Raw genomic sequence first — 20,868 nt, forward strand, 5'->3', positions numbered from 1 at the left:
TTCTTGGGGCTTATAAGTGTGTTCCTGCTAAGTACAGGAAAGAATTTAAATTAGGCAGACGACAGCTGGGTCAGTCTTATGTCGACTTTGTAAGATAGCAGACAAAAGCCTTTACCAAGTAGTATAATGCAAGTGGTGTTGTTAACTTTGGGGACTTGGTACAGCTAATCTTGGTGGTTAACCTACTGGAATCTGTTGGACCAGAGGTTTGCAACTTTCTTCAAGATCATTCATTGGCTACTGTATTGGAAGCAGCCAGGTTGACTGATACTTTTGAAACTAACCGTACCTTGTCTGAGCAGTCATATCTTTCTCCTCAACAGCTTGGAAAGAGCAGATATCGTCAAAGAAGAGTTCCTGATTGGAGAACGAAGTGCCAGGATGAAGGTGAAACACGACATCAGCCAACTAAGTCACCTGGTGAGCCACATTATTCAATTTATGGTCAACCTGGTTAGCGACATAATACCACTCAATATAGTGAGCCCTGATGACAGTATCCAGAGTGGCAAAAGCCACAACATCAGCAGGGAACCAACGTTAAAGTGGTAACGTATTTTCTTTGCCATAAACCTGGCTATCTGCGTCCCAGTTGCCCATTTAAACCCCAACCAGTAGGAAGAATTACTAATATCCCCATGGAAATGAACTAGAAAGAGGTCGAGTGTGGAATGACCCCGTATTATAGTACCTGTCAAATCTCCCTTCAGGAGAAGTCAAAGAAAACGGAATTACGAACATTTATAGATACTGGGACATATTGCTCTTTAATACGAAAGGGAGCACTTCCCCTCTCTGAAAAGATTCCATTATCCACCTCAGTTTTTTTAGAACCCCTTGGAGGAGCAGTATTTTCTGTCCCTTTACATAAAATGTATGTGCAGAGTAAATATTGCACTGGATATTTGACTGTAGGTGTTTCTGATGGATTTTCTATGAAAGATGCCGTGTTATTACTGGGTAAAAACAATAATTCTACTAAATGTACAGAACCTATAATGACTAATTCTTCTCCGATGTTGGACATAACTTGGGCAAAATCCCAAGGGATGTCTGATGAGAATATTAACCCATCCTTGAACAACTCTGATCTGGGAATAGCCAATTTATTTTACGAGGAAAACTGGCCAGAGAATTGGAAATTTAGTGAATTGACCCAGATCAAGCCTTCCTATTCCAGGATTGCAGGATTGCCAGATGTCTCTGTTTGCATGCCTGAAGGACTGTTCTTTCAGGAAGAACAGCTAAAAGACTCTTCATTAAACTTCACTTTTCAGGCACCAATGGGTAAATCCTCCTCAGATCACCCAGTCAAATATGAAATTAAAAACGAGGAAGAGGGAAGGCAAAAGACAGATAGACTGGTAGTTCCTAAAAAAATTAGATTACAAATACTAAATATTGCTCAAAACTCTTCTTTAGGAGGCCACTTAGGAATTACTAAAACCATGTATAGAATACTAAAAGAATTCTTTTGGCCAAAGTTAAAGCAGGATGTGAAGAATCATAGCCACTGTTGTAGAGAATGTCAGCAAGTAGGGAAACCTGGCCACATTATTAAATCTACACCTCCCCGTCCAATACCTGCTGATGGAGAACCTTTTGCAGAGTTAATCATAGATTGTGTAGATCCATTACATAAGTCTAAGTCTGGATACCAGTATTTATTATTATGGATAAAATAACTAGATATCCAGAGGCAATCCTAATGTGCAGTATCAATACTAAAGCAATCCTTAAGGCCTTAACTAGGCTTATTTCCTGCTTTGACATTCCTAGGTCTATTCAGAGTGACCAAGGTACTAATTTTGCTACCAAAGCTTTTAGGGAAGCATTGACTAGACTAGGAATAATTCACAACTTATCCACTACCTATCATCCTCAGTCCCAAGGCACCTTAGAAAGATTCCATCTGACATTGAAAACCATGATGAGAACTTTTAGTATGCATTTTCCTACAGACTGAGATGAATCACTTCCCCTGTTGCTGTTTGCACTGAGAGAAATGGTGCAGAAGTCCACAGGGTACAGTCCGTTTGAGCTGATCTTTGGGCACAATGCACAAGGTCCTCTTTGGGTGCTCAAGGAAGGATGGATGGGAGAGAACACTCTACAACCCTTCTTCAAGGTTGCAGGTAGCACGTCAGTTGGCTAAGGCTAACTTAAAAGCAGCTAAAAAAACAGAGGTATTGCAGAAATTCAAAGTTTCGCTCCTTCCATCCAGGAGACAAGGTGTTGGTACAGGAACCTATACCTGGCCACACCTTAAAAGCTAGATTTACGGGACCCATGCAAATTGTAAGTAAACTATCTGATGTAAATTATGTGGTAGCTTCCCTTGACAAGACCTCCAAGAGTAAAACATACCGCATTAATCAGATTAAAGCATTCAATACTTCAGATAAAGTCCCAGTAATGACTCTGTCCTCTGCCTCTGTAGATGACCCCTGACTCTTTGCAATCTATCCCTGACATTCAAGTAGAGCTTTCCAATTCTGTCCTCCTCAAGGACCCTAGCGCTTTAATGGTTGGGCTGTCTAAGAATCAAGTAACCACTTTAAATGTGCTCGTACAGTCTTACCCTGGTATCTTTTCGGGTGTACTGAAGCAATGTACACTAGGATATCATGATGTAGATGTTGGAAACTCTAAACCTATTAAACTCTCCCCCTACAGAGCTAACCCTGAAAAACAGAGGCTACTTCAGCAGGAAGTAGAACTTCTTTTAGAGCATGGGTTAGTGGAGGAGTCATCTGGTCTGTGTGCTTCACCATGCATCCTTGTTAAGAAAGCTCATGGAGGTTTCCAAATGTGTACAGACTACCGTAAGGTGAATGAGATCACTATTTCAGAAGCTTACCCTCTGCCACATCTGGATGACATAATTGACTTTGTGGGTAAGGCTACTTTTGTGTCTAAAATTGACCTACTTAAAGGTTACTATCAGGGACCTGCAACAGGTAAGGCGAAGGAAATCTCTGACTTCATAATTCCAGGTCATTGTCAGTATACAGTGATCCCCTTTGGAATGAAAAACTTGCCATCATCATTCCAAAAACTGATCCATGAGACTATTAAAGGACTTGAAAGCATGGCCACTTACCTAGATGATATTGTAGTGGTGTCAGACACTTGGGACTAACACATGTTTAGGCTTAAGGCTCTCTTTGAGACTTTTTAGAGTTTTCACTTAACCGTCAACTTATCCAAGTCATTCTTTGGCCAGTCTACTGTTAATTTTTTGGGCCATTGAAGTAGGTAGTGGCAAAGTGGTCCCTAAATTTGCTAAAACTCTTGCCATTAAAAATTATCCAGTATGTCATAATAGGAAATCCCTCCAATGTTTCCAAGGTATGGTAAGATTTTATAGAAGATTCTGTAAGTATTTTGTAAATGTGGTAGCCCCTCTAACATCACTTACCAGTCATAAATCCAGTTTCCTTTGGACCTCACAATGTCAAAAAGCTTTTGCTAAGGCAGAACTCATTCTTTGTACTGCACCTATTCTTCTGTCTCCGGATTTCTCAGTACTTCTGTAACCTGGGGAAGATGAGTTGCAGCCTGTGGCTTAATACTCTGCCAAATACCAACCTCAACAGAGAGCCTGCTCCACAATTGAAAAAGAAGCCCTCACACTGATATTGTCATTAGAACATTTTGAAGTCTATGTGGGCCAGTCATCTCACGTGGTCACAGTGATCACAACCCTCTGGTTTACCTGTATAAAATGAAGAACCACAACACGAGACTCATGTGGTGGAGTCTCAGGCTGCAACCCTACAACATTAAAATATTGCATATAGCAGGCAACGATAACAAGCTGGCTGATATTCTTTCTAGAATTGAAAGATTAAATTTTATTAGGTTAGGATGTGTTAGGGACTATGGGTAAAAAATAGCTCTTTTTTCCCCCTTTTGTATATACTTAATATTTAAATGATATTGTTTTTTTTTAATGAGGGAATATTCTTCTACTGTCCACAGGTGTATTGGACCTACGTTAACCCAATTGTCTGCTTGTTACTCTAAGTTCAGAGTTTGGCTTATGTCTCAAGAAAAGTTGAGCTCTATCTAATGAGTTGGATAGTTGATAGGAACGGTAGTCCTATTATTGTACTGTGCCATGGTTGCACTTTACCCATGGAGGTGGAAGTGTAGTCCTGGCCCTTTTGGGGTGGGGGTGTGGCATGCAAAGAGTACATCACCTTTATTCAGTGTATGTACACACACTCATATAGGCTACCTCCCAACCAGTGAACCAGGTGCGAAGGATTCAGGGGGCCCCATTGTTAAATCAGTACCATGGTTCAGCCAATCATATGAATGTAATGTTTTATATAACAAGCCTCTCCTAGCCAGCCTACCCAGACGAACTGTTAAAGAACTGTTAAACACTGTTAAGTGTTGTAAGTGACCACCACCATGAAAATCTGTGTAGTCTGCAGAAAGGATAACAGACGAAGACATGCCTGGATTGCATGCAATCTCTGTGGTAAATGGTCCCATGGGTCGTGCAGGAACTTTAAACCAGTGACCACTTTTGATATAAAATCAAAGAAATGTTTTTGGGTCTCCCCAAAGGAGATACACCTGTATGAGAAAATTACATTAATACTAAAAGAACACCAATAAAATATCCTTCTTGAGAGACATGTCAGCCCATTATGACAGCTGAGAAAATAAAATGGGTGTGTTGGATGGGGCCGTCTTGGAAGACAGTGCTCCAGAGGGTGCTAGTGTTGTCCTAGAGGGCAACACACCTATTGGAGATGCTGGCCTTGGTGATGAAACAGGTAAAGACAACCTTACTCAATTTACAGAGATTCAAAGTAGCAATACTGCTGGAGATGGAACAAAAGGGGATGATGCCTCGGGGAATAGTGTTGACACATTGTCAGTAAAAACTGGTGGAAGCACTGATGTCCATATAGGGGTGGTAGGTAGTGGGTAAACAGAAAAAAATGCACCAGCTCGGAAGGCAGCCACAACAAATCCTATCAAACAAAATTCCAATCTATGAAAATTCTATGCCTTGGTTATCTGCAGACATGGAATATCTGGTAAAACAGGTGGGACATGCAGCTTTGACCATTCTAATAAATGCCACATCCACATGACAACAGGAGGGTGCAACTCCCCTTCCTGTAACTTTTTTCACCCCAAAATGTGTCCTTCATCACTCCATGAAAGAAAATGCTACAACATATACTGCCAGGCACATCATCTAAAAGGGACAAGAAGACAGACCAGCCAGACTATGGGAAACAAAAGAGGGGAGCCATAACCTCTCCACAGAAGGAGGTTTATTAGTGCCAGGAAGGAAAAAAGACTGGCAAGAAATGACAGGAATCTTACACCAACTGAAAACATTTCTGGAGCAGAGACACAGTCATTGGCCTTCACTCCAGAATAACAGATATTAAAGCCAGCAAATAACCCCCCCCCTTAAATTCCATCAATATAACGACATTTATCTTTGCAAACATATAGGGTTTAAAGTCATCAATAAATGACAAAATTTCCTACATCAAGGAACTGCTCACAGATTTAATTGCAATGTTTGCAGCTCTCACAGACACCTACATAAAGAATCATTTTGACAACGAAATGTGGATCCCAGGTTATAACCTATTTAAATGTGACAGATTAAACAGGCAACAAGGGGGGATTGGCTTGTACGTCACAGATTCGCTCATTTGCTCAGAACTACTAAGCACCTCAAATGATGTAGTTGAAGTTTTGGCAGAAAAGATTGAAAACCAAACCTCGTCATTGTTGTTGTATACAAGTCTCCGCACGCAACTTCCCAGCAATTTCAATAACAGCTTTTGAAAATTGACCACTGTCTGGAAAATCTCCCAATTCCTGCCCCAAACATCTTGTTACTGGGAGATCTCAACTTGAGATACCTAAAATGGAGGAGTGTGTAAATAATATTTTACCAGAGATCACCCCAGGAGGCAGCTCAGATAAAAATTCACACACACTTGAGTTATTAAATCTCTGCACCAAATTTACTTTAAACCAGTATATATTAGAGCCTACAAGACTAGAAAATACATTGGACCTCACCTTAACTAAAAACGACGATCTGATACTTAATATAACCATATCAAAGACAATACACTTAGATCACAACATAATAGAGGTACAGACAGGGTTCCTGATCAGCAAAAATGTGATCAGTCATGAGGGAGTCTTCACAAAATTCAACTTCAATAACAAAAATATACAATGGCAACAAGTTAACTATGTCCTAAATGAAACAAGCTGGGAAGATATCCTAAACAACACAGATCAGAACTTTTGCCTAGAAAAAAATAACTCTGTGGCTCTGGAGGTCTGCTCAAGGCACATTCCATTGAAGAAAAGAAAGAGCAGATGTAATATAGAGAGAGACGCTCTCTATACAGACCAAGGCGAAGAGTCACAGAGCTGCTGAGAGGGGCCAATATGTCTGAAATAGGAAGGGAGGCACTGGTCAGAGAAATAGCAAACATCGAACTTAAGCTTAAGGAATCTTACAGGAGACAAGAATCTCAGGAAGAACTAAAAGTCATAAAGAAAATTTAAAAAAATATATACTTCTTCTCTAATGCAAAATCTAAGAGTAAAACAACATAAAGTACTTTGCCCTTGCTTAGACAAGATGGGACGTACACAGATGACAGCAAAGAAATGAGTGAGATACTGAAGTCCCAGTACGACTCAGTGTTCAGTGAGCCGATAACCACACTAAGGATCGACAATCTAATTGAATTCTTTATGAACGAAACCCAAAATTTAGTCATCTCAGAAATCTCTGATATTATCCTAACACCACAAGATTTTGAAATGACAGTAAATGACATGCCCATGCACTCTGCCCCATGTCCAGACTCGTGGAACCCCATGTTCGTCAAGAACTGCAAAAAGCCCCTGTCACGTGCCTTCAGCATTCTTTGGAGACGGAGCATGGACACAGGGGCCATCCCACACTCACTAAAAACAGCAGACATAGCCCCACTCTACAAAGGTGGCAGTAAAGAAGTTGCAAACAACTACAGACCGATAGCACAAACATTCCATATCAAAAAAATCTTCCAAGGGTTTCAAGAAGCAAGATCACCAACCACCTAGATACCCATCACTTACACAACCCAGGGCAACACGGATTTAGAGCAGGTCACTCCTGCCTGTCCCAGCTACTGGACCACTATGAGAAGGTCCTGGATGATTTATAGAGGATAAACAAAATGCAGATGTAGTATACACAGACTATTCTATTCCTCATCCTTATGTAACAGAGTGACAGAGATGTAAGCCGTGTCTTCCTTTTCTGATGACACCCGAATTTCCATGACAGTGTCCTCCATCGAAGACACTGCAAGACTCCAGTCGGACATTAACCACATGTTCAAGTAAGAACATAAGAACATAAGAAAGAAGGAACAATGCAGGAGGCCCACTGGCCCATGCGAGGCAGGTCCAATTCTCCTACTGGCTTTAGTCAACGCCCTAACCTAATCAGGTCGGGTCAGGTCACATTCACTTAAGGAAGGAGCATGGCATCTGACCTAGTAGCACAAGCTAGTCTAGTTCAACTCACACTCACCCACACCCACTCTTGTATTTATCTAACGCATTTTTAAAACTACACAATGTCTTAGCTTCAATGACGCCACTCGGGAGTTTGTTCCACTCATCCACAACTCTATTACCAAACCACTGCTTTCCTATATCCTTCCTGATTCTGATTTTTTTCAACTTAAAGACATTGCTCCGAGTTCTGTCTAAGCTAGATATTTTTAGCATGTAATTTACATCTTTATTTATTTCTGTTTTCCTTTCATACACCTCAATCATATCCCCTCCCCTAATTTTACGCCTTTCAGTCTATCCTCATAGGGAAGATTTCTGATACATGGGATCAACTTTGTCATCCTCCTCTGTATATTTTCCAGTGCATTTATATTCATTCTCTAATACGGTGAACAGAATTGCGCAGCATAATCTGAATGAGTCCTAACCAAAAGATATGTAGAGCTGAAGAACAACCTGAGGACTTTTATTATTTATACTTCTTGATATGATGCCAAGGATTCTGTTAACTTTATTCAGATTACTGCTAACCAGAACTCCTAAATCATTTTCGCAATCGGTAATATTAAGATTAACATTATTTAGTTTATATGTGTGGCATGGTTATTTTCCTGTCCAATATTTAGAACTTCGCATTTGTCTATATTAATTAAACTGCATCTGTCACTTCTCCGACCACTGCATCAGTTTATTCAAATCATCCTGGAGTGCTCTAATTTCCTCATTAGAATGAATTGGCTGGCCTATTTTGGTGTCATCAGCAGATTTGCTTATGTCACTATTGATTCCCTCATCTATGTCGTTTATGTAAATTGTAAACAACAACTGGCCCAACACTAACCCCTGTGGAACACCGCTTGTGACGTACCCGATTCTGATTTCTCCCCATCTATGCAAACTCTCTGCTGCCTATTTGTCAACCATGCCTCTACCCAGGAAAAAAAATTCTCCTATTTCGTGTGCCTTAGATTTCCCCAATAGCCTATGATGTGGAACTCTATCGAAAGCCTTATTGAAGTCCATATACACAATACTATATTCAATACCATGATCTACCTCCCAAATACCTTAGTGAAAAAGTTAGTTAATTCGTAAGACAGGAACGCTCCTTAGTAAAACCGTGTGCTGAGATTCATTAATCAATTTATGCCTTTCAAGATGGCTACGAATTGCTTCGGTAATTATTTATTCCATAAACTTTCCCACTATGGAGGTAAGGCTTATTGATTTATAGTTCGAAGCTAAGGACCTGTCACCTGCCTTGTAAGTAGGTATTACATTTGCCATTTTCCACTTGTCTGGTACTATGCCAGTTTGCAGTGATATATTGAAAAGATTAGCCAAAAGTATGCTAAGTTCCTCTTTACATTCCTTTAAAACTCTTGCAAACAGTTTTCAGGGCCTGGGGATTTGTTTGCTTTAATTTCTCTATTTGTCTGAGAACATGTCAGTAGTTACTGCTATCGTGCATAGTTTATTATCGTCCTGTTCTACATCATTTATTATTTCTGGAATTTTGCTAGTATCTTCCTGAGTAAAAACTGAGAGGAAGTAAGTGTTGAAAAGTTCCCACATTTCCTTATCACTGTCAGTGATCTGACCAGAGTTACTCTTAAGTTGGCCTATTTTGTCCCTAATCTTACTTCTGTATACCTGAACGAACCCTTTTAGGTTAGTTTTCGAATGCCTTGCGACCTTAGCCTCATAATCCCTTTTTGCTCTTCTTATTCTCTTTTTTTATATATCTCTTTGACTGAATATATATTGATTTTTTATTGTCCTTTCCCTCTTTTGGTACGCCTATATATGCCTCTCTTTTGACCAATGGGATGTTTAATCTGTTTATCCACTTGGGATCATTTTTGTTAGATATAATTTTCCTACTTGGAAATTAAGTGATTTGTGATCACTTTCCCGAAGCTCATCATTAACCTCAAGACGATTAATTAGTGATTATTTGTTGGCAAGAGCGAAGTCAAGCAGGTTGTTTCCTCTAGTTCGTTCTGTCCCAAACTGTTTTAAAAAGCAATCCTGAACCCTATCAAGAAAGTCACTAGACTTAAGATTTCCTGTCACATTGGGTGAAGGCTTACTCAGCCCTGTAACAACTTCAGACAGTATTACTCAAAGTTTATTCTCTATAAGGATTACAATGCTGAGTTTACAGAAATTTGGTTATTGTTTGGTTTACATGTAGTAAAATTGTGATTACAGAGTGTACCACTAGAACGCTTAGCATGGCTAGGCATTTCGGGCATACTTAGTTTTATTCTTAATTGTAAAATATTACAAATTATGAGGTAAGTTGGTATTATGGCTAAGTGACTAAATACTAGTTTATGAGTTTAGCAATGTGAATGCTTTTGTTTTGGCACAGTATATAGTTTCAGTATTGGAGTATCACAGGATTCATTATTTTAAGACTGAGATTAATATTTCTGTTTATGGTCAAATGAGTGAGCGAGTGTAAGTGTGAACCACCAGGTGGTATTCGTGTAGTTAGTTGACGGGGTGTATCAGGGAGATAAGATGTTTTCTAATGGTAGTTTTGAAGGTGATGAATGTGTCTGCAGTTCTAGAGTTCTCAGGTAGGGTATTCCAGATTTTAGGGCCTTTGACATACATTGAATTTTTGTAAAGGTTTAGTCGGACACGGGGAATGTCGTAGAGATGTTTGTGTCTGGTGTTATGCCTGTGGGTTCTGTCACAACTATCAAGAAAGCGTTTTAGGTCAAGGTTGATATTAGAGTTTAAGGCCCTGTAGATATAGATTGCACAGTAGTAAGTGTGGATGTACTGAACTGGGAGTAAGTTTAGATCTTTGAAGAGTGGGGGGGGTGTGCTGCCAGGGATGGGATTTAGTGATTATTCTTACTGCAGCTTTTTGTTGGGTTATTATTGGCTTTAGGTGTGTTGCTGCAGTTGATCCCCAAGCACAAATAGCATAGGTGAGGTATGGATAAATAAGTGAGTGGTATAATGTGAGAAGGGCATTTTGCGGCACGTAGTATCGTATCTTGGAGAGGATCCCAACCGTTTTGGATACTTTTTTGGCTATATGCTGGATATGGGTGCTGAAATTCAGGTTGTTGTCAAGGTATAAGCCTAGGAATTTTCCCCCATTACTTCTGGTAATTAGAGTGTTGTCAATCTTAATGTTAATTTGTGCATCTCCTGCTCTGCTACCAAACATAATATAGTAAGTTTTGTCAGTGTTAAGCGTAAGTTTATTGGCTGTCATCCAAGTCGATATTTTAATCAGCTCCTCATTCTCAATGGTGTTGAGGGTGGCAAGATTAGGGTGAGAGATGACATAAGTCGTGTCATCAGCAAAGAGAATGGGTTTCAGGTGTTGGGATACGTTTGGAAGGTCATTGATGTATATGAGGAAGAGCAGGGGACCAAGGACACTTCCCTGCGGAACTCCAGTATCAAGTGGCCGTGTTGCTGATGCTGTGTCTTTAATGGTGACGTACTGATACCTATTAATAATGTAAGATTTTAAATAAGCAAGCGCATGGCCTCTTATACCGTAGTGGTCAAGTTTGTGGAGTAGGATTTGGTGGTTTACTGTGTCAAAAGCTTTTCTTAGGTCAATAAAAATTCCTAGTGGATATTCCTTATTTTCCAATGCTGTGTAAAGCAGATCTAGCATTTTTATGATTGCATCATTAGTGCTTTTATTTTTCCTGAATCCAAACTGGCAGGGGTTGAGTATGTTTTGAGCCGTTATAAATGAATACAGTCTCTTGTACACGAGTTTCTCAAAGATTTTGGATAGCAATGGTAAGTTAGATATTGGCCTATAGTTGTTTAAGTCTGTAGGGTCACCACCTTTATGTATTGGTGTAACCCTTGCCATCTTGAGTAGTTTCGGGAAGGTGCTAGTCTCTATTGACTTGTTAGAAAGTAATGAAATAGCCTGCGAAAGGACATGGGTCGCTCGCTTGTTCAGTAATGGTGGGACATGAGACAGATTCCCCGAGTTATTTTTAAGCGACTTTATGATCCCAATGACTTCCGTGGGCTCAGTTGGTGCAAGATAGAAGGAATTAGGGAAATTACCATCTAGGTAGTCCCCGGCATGGGCATTGGTATGTGGGATTTTACTGGCGAGATTAGATCCTATGTTTGAGAAGAAGTCGTTTATCTTGTTAGCTGTGTCAGTGGGATGTAGTGGTGTTTCATTAGGTTTAGTTAGGACAATATTCTTGGTTTTTCTCAGTTTGTGGGTCCCTAGAATCTGAGAGAGTGTTTTCCAGGTCTTTTTTATATCTCCTCTAGTGTCTGTGAATCTACTGGAGTAGTATAGTTGTTTGGCTTTTTTTATTACTTTGGTGAGAGCTGATGAATAGTGTTTAAGAGTATCTTTGTGTATTAAGCCCTGTCTATATTGCTTTTCATATTGGTGTTTCTTGTCTATGGATTTCAGAATGGTGCTGGTTAGCCATGGGCAACCAAGCCGTTTGTTTGTGATCTGTTTTGTTTTTATAGGACAATGTTTGTTGTATAGTCTAAGTAATTTGTTAAGAAAGATGTCTGTCCAGTCATCAATACCATTGGCCTTGGAGAATTCTGTAGGCCAATCAACAGTCTCTAGGTCAGCTGTGAACTTCCTTACTGAGGCCTCGTCATGGAGTCTAAATGAGACTTTGTTGTATTCAAGTGGTGGTTTACTAATGTTTGTCAGGAGGAAGGTAGGGTAGTGGTCTGTAGTGCTATCTGTGATTATCCCTGATTTAAGGGGGGCTAGTATATTGGTCCATATGTGGTCTATTATGGTTGCACTTGTCTCAGTGAGCCTGGTTGGTTTAGTTATTGTTGGTATGAGAAGTGTGTTGTTCATATTGTTGATGAAATCAGTTACAGGCTGATCATCTAGTAAGCCAAGGTTGATGTTGAAGTCTCCAGCTAAGAGAAGGTGGTGCTTATTCATTTGTCTGTTTGTTATTAGTGACTTTAATTTCTCACTGAAATTTGGGATGTTTGTGCGAGGTATCCGGTAAATGGCACCGATTGTTATAGGCGTCTTAAGGTTTTTTACAGTAAAATTAGCAAAAATGTATTCCCCATATTCATCACTAAAGCAAGTGGTGCTAAGACAAGATAATTGGTTAGAGTAATAGATTGCAGTACCACCCCCAACTTGGTTTGTTCGGCAGTTGTGAATTGCTGTGTATCCTGGTAGAGGGTAGATATCTATTGTGTCCTGCTTAAGCCAGGTCTCAGTAAGAATAATGCAGGAGAAGGGTGTCTTTAGTGATTCAAGGAGTGCTAGGAGGTCATCATAGTGTTTGCTTAAGGACCTGATGTTGTAGTTAAGTACTGATAGACTTTTAGCATTGTTTAGGATAGTGGTGGCTTGTGATGCTGTGTAATAAAGGCAGTTACTTTCCAATAGGTTTTGATTGGGTGTCAGATTATGGAGGTTTAGATCAGGGTCAACGTGATCAATCATCTTCTAGGTTTAGAATTATGGTTATTTATATCCTGAGTTGTGTGTTGAGTTCTACTACTGATATCTGTAGTGGTTGGAAGTTTGGACAAGTATATAGCTAGAGTATTTTGGTCATGTAGGGTATAGTCACTACTACACATAATGAAGTTGATGTTGTCTGTGTGTTGTGCTGGAATGAACTAAAGTACAACTAGGTATAAACTAGTAATATAAAAATACAAATTAAAAATAGAACAAGACTCTCACTTGTAATTGCACTAAGGTCTAATAATGACTTTTGTGGAGTCTATGTTTTGAGCTAGAGTGAGCTAAAGTACAATAGGTAGGCTGGCTCCTCCTCAGGAAAATTAATGAATAGAAAAAGAAATAATAATTCACAAAGATAAACACTATTATTTATTAAATCAAACATAAAACAATAAAACATGCACGGTATATCCTATTTGAAAGAAAAATGAAAAATGAAATGAATAAAATAACATTTGAACTCAACGCTAATATCTACAGGAGTGTCTGGTGTTGGTGACACTGTTGTTGAAATCGTAGCCGTTGCTGATGATGGGGTGGGGGGGGGGTCGCAGGTGTTGGTGACCATCCACTGGCTAGTTCTTCACAGTATACCAGTGAGTATTCTATCCCGATGACAGGAAAGCAGGTTCTTTACCGCTGCAATGATGAGGGGTTACGTCCTGCAATTTCATACAGGTGCACAGGTACTTAAATGCAAAATGGGGAAGTCTCTGGACGTTAGTCCTTCTCCTGTTCTTCTCGTTGATTGACAGGTGACCCTCACTGTCATCCAAGCTGAAAAGATAGACAGGTTACCCACTGCTTAAATAATCACTCTCCATGGCAGTGTACAATACTCAAAAGACGTGGTGATTTTTACAACAGTCAACCTAGAGCAAGACTGAAAGGACTAAGTTTATTATTGGTCAAAAGTGAAGCTTTTAACCAATAAATCCACTAGAATACAAGGCAGGCATGTACTTACAGTAGTGTTGGGAGCTGTGAGTCGAGTGATTTACTGTTTGACCGGAGCCCCACACGTCACCTTTCGGGGGGGGGGGAAGAGGGAGGGAAAGGGATAGCGAGAGCTAGACTGACCCTACCTTAACAAGCAGCCGGCAGTCAAACTATCACTTTCAGGGAGGGGGAAAAAAGGTGGAAAAAACGGGAGCTTGAATTACCCTACCTTAACTAGTAGCCGGCAATGAAACTATTGTTACTATATCACTACTCCTATCTATTGAACTTTTCCCTCACACTCCCCCATACCAAGACTTATAGTCAAGGAGTATAAGAAGAATAGGTGAGGAAAAAGTTCTAACATGTGGAAGACGCTTAAGGCAACAAATCTTCTACTGACTGTCACGACTTAACCAGTCAGAGAAATAATTGGATGAACCATTGATATACACAATATGGAACTTAAAAGCCTGGAGTGCCAATGTCTACCTCAAGAGGCGACTGTTGGTTCCCTTAAAAGTTTCTAGGTATATCAAAGGTTTGTGGTCTGTTTCTAAAATGAATTCTTTTCCCAGCAAATAAAATTTAAGTTTGGAGATACCCCACATAAGGGCTAAACATTCCTTTTCTATTGTGGAGTATCTTGTTTCTGCAGGAAGGAGTTTCGGGCTTAGGAAGCATACAGGGAAGGGAGTACCATCATGGTATTGTAATAACACCGCACCTAAGCCAGTATTGGAGGCATCAGTTCTCAAACAAAATGTTTTATTAATATCAGGAATCTTAAGTATAGGGTCTTTCGAAAAGATACTTTTAATCTCATTAAACTCATCCCGAGCTACGTCGGAAAGTTCAAGAGGTTTCTTCACAGACTTTTTAAGGAAGTCGGATAAGATGCCTGTAAGATCAGTAAGGTTCGGGATAAACCGTGCATAAAAATTTACAGAACCAAGAAAGCTTCGCATGAGCTTCTTGGTTTTGGGGAATTTAAATTCTAATAAAGCTTTGATCTTACTGGGGAGAGGCTGCAGAGAGTTATTAGAAAGTATCAGTCCAAGATATCTAATCTTGTTATACCCAAGGAAGCATTTCTTCGGCTTGGCAGTGAGGCCATGTGAGCGTAACCTATGCAAAACTGATGTTAATGTTTGGATATGTTTGCCCCACGTAGATGTCATTACGTAAATGTTATCAAAATAAACTGAAACATTTGGCATATTACCCAAGACCTTTCTCATCAGTCTCACGTAGGTAGCACAGGCAGTTACCAAACCGAAGGGCATAGTTCTATACTGCATCAGTCCTTGGTGTGTAGGAAAAGCGGTGTACTGCTTAGAAGAAGGATCTAACATTACCTGATGATATGCCTGCACAATATCAATCTCTGAAAAGAAGGAAGAGTCATAAAATTTGTGTAGATCGCTATCTATTAAGGGCATAGGCTCAGCATCCCACCGAGTTATAGCATTAAGGCCTCTGAAGTCAATAGCAAGTCTATATGAATTATCCGCCTTCTTAACCATGACTACTGGTGAGCAATATGAAGATACTGAAGGTTCAATGATCTTTAGTTTTAATAATTTGTCTACCTCTCGGTCAAATGCATCCCTAAGGTGAACTGAAACTGGGTATAATTTCCGTTTGATAGGATTGTCCGTCACTAAGTCAATCTTATGGACTACCGTGGAGGTAACACCTGGAATATCAGTAAAGACGTCTGAAAAGTTACTCACACACTGAAGTAGTTCATGTCTCTTATGGTCATGCAAAGATTCATTAATATTAATGTTGGTTGCGTCCGAGTGGTCAAGAGTCACCAAGTCATGTAGTTCTTCATCATAGTCTAAGTTAGAGGTGTCAATTACGCACACCTTACATTCTTCAGTTGTCTTATTGGGATGATAGGGTGTGGTGAAGAGAGGCTTCACTCCCAGAAGTTGGTATAGATGTTGCATTAAGTCAGATGTGAATTGTGTCCCACGGTCAGACAAAATTTCTCTAGGGATGCCCACTCTGGAGAAGATGGACAAAAGGGCTTCAGCCACCTCTGTAGTAGTTATGGTCTTTAAGGGAACGGCTTCAGGGAAAGTCGAAGCATAATCAACTAATGTTAATATATATCTATGTCCCCCAGATGAAAGTGGAGATAAAGGACCAACGATGTCAATAGCTACTCTTTCAAAAGGTACCGTAAAGACTGGCATTTTGACCATAGGTACTCGCCTGGTACCTCGGGAGGATGACAGTTGGCAAACTTTACACGATCTACAATAAGTAGTGACATCTGAGGACATTTTAGGCCAAAAATAGGTTTCCCTAATTTTATTTAAAGTTTTACGATGCGAGAAATGTCCGGCCACTGGCAGGTCATGAGCCATTTTAAGAACAGTCTCTCTGCATTGACTTGGAACAACTAAGATGGAATAGTCTATCTCATCTGAATTTAATTTGAATACTGACTTGTACAAGATACCTTTTATATATTCAAATTTATATGAAAAGTTTTTCCTTTGGATCACTTGATTTTGTTTAGCGGCATTATGGCAATTCTGAAGAGAAGGGCAATTACGTTGTAAATTGACAAAGGAGTCCTTCGATATATCTAAAGGCTTAAAGTCAGGGGAAAATCAAAGGATGGACAGTAGGGGAAGCATGGGCTTTGATCTGAGCCCTAGTCAAGACATTTATGGTATCGGAGGTGATACCTTCACTTTCATCTAACAAGTGAACCGGTGATCCTACTACCTCGCTTTCGAGAGTAGCATCACTGGTTTTTAATCCCACATGAATATCACGAGACATTGTCTCATCTGAACTTTCGAGGGGCTTCTCCGACTCTACAAGAAGAGGATCTGAAACACTTGTATCCATCTTTGGTGATGAAAGGAAGAATGGCACCTTTAACATTACCTATTAGTACGGAGCAAGAAGTGATGGGAGCTAGTACGGCTTCAGACCAACCTGTGAACCATTTAGACCTAATGTAACAACGGATGGTAGGAAAAGTGTCTGTACGGCCCAAGTAGTCTGAAAGTATAGTAGAGGAATGAGTTTCTTTAAGATTAAGGAACAGCTTATCAGAAATTACTATACATGTGCATCCAGTGTCTCGTAAAATGGTAGATACATTAAGTCCATTAACTGTTCCTGAACAGAAGGGTGCTTGGTCATTACAGTCTTTAAAACATCTTCCAACTTTTTGGACCTTTTTAGGACAATCTGGACCTTTATGTCCCTTAACACCACACAAATGACAAACAGGAATAAAATAAGTCATTTTACTTTCCACTAGAGGCTTTGATTTCTTAAGGTCTGATGAACCCTTGCCCTTAGGGTTCGATCCCTTTAGGTCTTTATAGGAATTGTGAGCCTCAGCATACAGGTCAGCAGCCTCAGCAACTTCCTCAGCTTTAATCAGGTTATGTTCTCTAATGAATGTTCGTATCTGGTGAGGAAGAGCTGTCAGGAACTGGTCAGCAACCATGAAGTCTCGAAGAGATTCATAACTGTGATCAATTCCTGAACTCTCTATCCAAAAGTCGAACAAACGAAAGAGTGTTACCTGTAACTGTTGAAAGTTCTTGCCAGGCTGTAAGGTGGCATACCTGAAATCTTTCCTGTAAGAATTAGTGGTTTTTTGATATGCTTTAAGGATTGCCTTTTTCAGTAGGTTATAATTACATATGATATCCTGCGACAAAGTTGCATAGATATTTAAGGCTGTACCAGAAAATAACATTCCTAACCTGGTAGCCCAGGTGTCAGCAGGCCATTCACAGAGGGTAGCGGTATTTTCAAACCTGATAATGTAAGAAGTTATGTCTTCCCCCTCTGTGAAGGGAGGTAAATTAGGTGTTGGAATATGTGCACTGACTGCACGTTGTTCCATTACTCCTTCCTCTAATTGTTGTTGTGTAAAAGTTAACTTTTTATTCTCTAATTCAAGGCGAGATTTTTCGAACTGGCGATCCTTTTCTCTTTCCTCAAGTTCTCTTAATTTAACTTGTTCTTCACGTATCTCAGCTTGTTCCTCACGTTTCCTAGCTCTTTCCTCACGATCAAGTCTATCACGCTCTTTTTGGTCTTCTCGCTCTCTTTCTAACTGTCTTTCTCGGATTTCTCTCTCAATTCTCTCTCTCTCCTTATTCTCTTCCCCTTTCTAACTGTCTTTCTTCTCTCTCAGTTCTCTCTCTTTCAAGTCTTTCCTGGATCTTAGCACTAATGAAAGATTCTAATTTTTTCCCTGTTATTCCTAACTTACTTCCAGCGTTCATCCAAAACTGGTATTCATCCATACTTGCAAGAATAACTTAAACTATCAGGGGAAAATGAAACGGGTATTAAAGAAAACGGAGGGTTCAATTCCTGCTCCGCTCAAACTGTAAATAAACCAGAGGGCTCGATCCCTACTTCAATTAAACAATATGTATTAATGAAAACGAAGGGTTCTATGCCGGCTCCGAGCAAACAGTAAGTAGAATGGGGTCATTTGACCATCCAATCTTCTCACCAACAAATCAAGAGTGTCCTATGACAGTTCCCTTGATATAATAAAGAGCTCAATGAAACAAAGTGTTTCAAGCTCACATGAAAAAGTGGCAGAATTAACTATTATATCCTGCCTGACTTGACTTACAAAAAATTGAGACTATAACAATCACCAAATCTTTTAAATACCTGTACCGTAGTCCTACCATAGAGAATGATTACTCATGGCAGGTGGTAACCGTCTGTGGTATGCGGCATTGAAGTTCCAATGGTAGATTCGAGATGGAGTTGAATCTTGATTCAGTAGAGTTGATCCTGGAAAGGTCGCCACTTGTGAAGGCTTACTCAGCCCTGTAACAACTACTCAGGCTGGCTCCTCCTCAGGAAAATTAATGAATAGAAAAAGAAATAATTCACAAAGATAAACACTTTATTATTTATTAAATCAAACATAAAACAATAAAACATGAAAGGTATATCCTATTTGAAAGAAAAATGAAAAATGAAATGAATAAAATAACATTTGAACTCAACGCTAATATCTACAGGGGTGTCTGGTGTTGGTGACACTGTTGTTGAAACCGTAGCCGTTGCTGATGATAAGGGGGGGGGTCGCAGGTGTTGGTGACCATCCACTGGCTAGTTCTTCACAGTATACCAGTGAGTATTCTATCCCGATGACAGGAAAGCAGGTTCTTTACCGCTGCAATGATGAGGGGTTACGTCCTGCAATTTCATACAGGTGCACAGGTACTTAAATGCAAAATGGGGAAGTCTCTGGACGTTAGTCCTTCTCCTGTTCTTCTCGCTGATTGACAGGTGACCCTCACTGTCATCCAAGCTGAAAAGATAGACAGGTTACCCACTGCTTAAATAATCACTCTCCATGGCAGTGTACAATACTCAAAAGACGTGGTGATTATTACAACAGTCAACCTAGAGCAAGACTGAAAGGACTAAGTTTATTATTGGTCAAAAGTGAAGCTTTTAACCAATAAATCCACTAGAATACAAGGCAGGCATGTACTTACAGTAGTGTTGGGAGGTGTGAGTCGAGTGATTTACTGTTTGACCAGAGCCCCACACGTCACCTTTCGGGGGGGGGGGAAGAGGGAGGGGAAGGGATAGTGGGAGCTAGACTGACCCTACCTTAACAAGCAGCCGGCAGTCAAACTATCACTTTCAGGGAGGGGGAAAAAAGGCTGGAAAAACGGGAGCTTGAATTACCCTACCTTAACTAGTAGCCGGCAATGAAACTATTGTTGCTATATCGCTACTCCTATCTATTGAACTTTTCCCTCACACATTGTTCCAATCAATCTGACTTAAGTAAAAATCTCCCATTAACACAACTTTTCATATCTAGACGCCTTATGAATTTCATCCCATAGCAGCTTACTGCACTCCCTATCAAAGTTTGGGGGACCTATAAATCACACCCAAAATTAATTTTTCACGACCTTCGAAAACTGTAGCCAAACAGATCCTGTGTCCGATGTTTTTAATCTTATATCATGTCTAACAAAACAATTTAACCTCTGAAATACATCTCCATTCCACCACCCTTCCTGTTGACCCTATCAGTGTGGAATAGTTTATAATCCTGTATGTTGCATTCAGAAGCCATTTCTCTATTTTCTCTATATTATTAGCAATAATATCTATATTCAGGGCACATGCAAGTAATCTTTGATCATCTATCTTATTTCTTAGACTCCTACTATTTGTATAGTAAACCTTAAAGGAACTAGTCACTCGTCTCCCCCTAATATCTGTCTTTGCTTGTTGAACAATTGCTTTGCCTTTACTAGCAACTTTATTTTGAATATTGTATCTTGGTAATATTCGCTGTTTTCATCCCTAGTAATGCAGCCTGATTGTTTCTCACAAACACCCATACTTTTATAAGTCCTAGACAAGTCACCAATGATCCCCTCAATGGAACTGGCTAATGCAACTACTCCAGCCCCAGAGAGTTTGCCATAGAATTTATCTCATTTATCAATGAATGGGATTGCAAGTTCCTTGCAGTACCTGTCTAGCCAGCAATTTATACCACTTCCCTATACATCCCTTCATTGCCCTCTCCCCTTCTAGGCAAGAAGGTACATGTGATTGAGATCCCTCCCTTAGACCTGACTACATATATGGTTGACCTGTACTTATCCAGCAGTTCCTGTCTCCTGCCCTTCCCGATGTCATTTCCATCATCAATAAGACAGATAATGGGCTTGTTTCCATTCCTGAAGGACCTGGGAATGATACTGTCAGACGATCTCACCTTCAACTACAACAACAATGTATCTACCATATCTGCTAGAAAAATTATCGGATGGATAATGAGAACATTCAAATATAGGGATGCCAAGCCC

General features: G+C 39.9%; 1 pseudogene; it reads left to right on the plus strand.

Annotated features, from left to right (window-relative positions):
• Nucleotides 1-4,684: 4,684 nt before the first annotated feature.
• LOC138851093 (NADH-ubiquinone oxidoreductase chain 5-like) overlaps nucleotides 4,685-20,868 on the plus strand; it is a 76,988-nt pseudogene continuing 60,804 nt past the window's right edge.

The sequence above is a fragment of the Cherax quadricarinatus genome, chromosome 6 (assembly GCF_038502225.1).
Source record: "Cherax quadricarinatus isolate ZL_2023a chromosome 6, ASM3850222v1, whole genome shotgun sequence".
NCBI lineage: Eukaryota > Metazoa > Arthropoda > Malacostraca > Decapoda > Parastacidae > Cherax > Cherax quadricarinatus.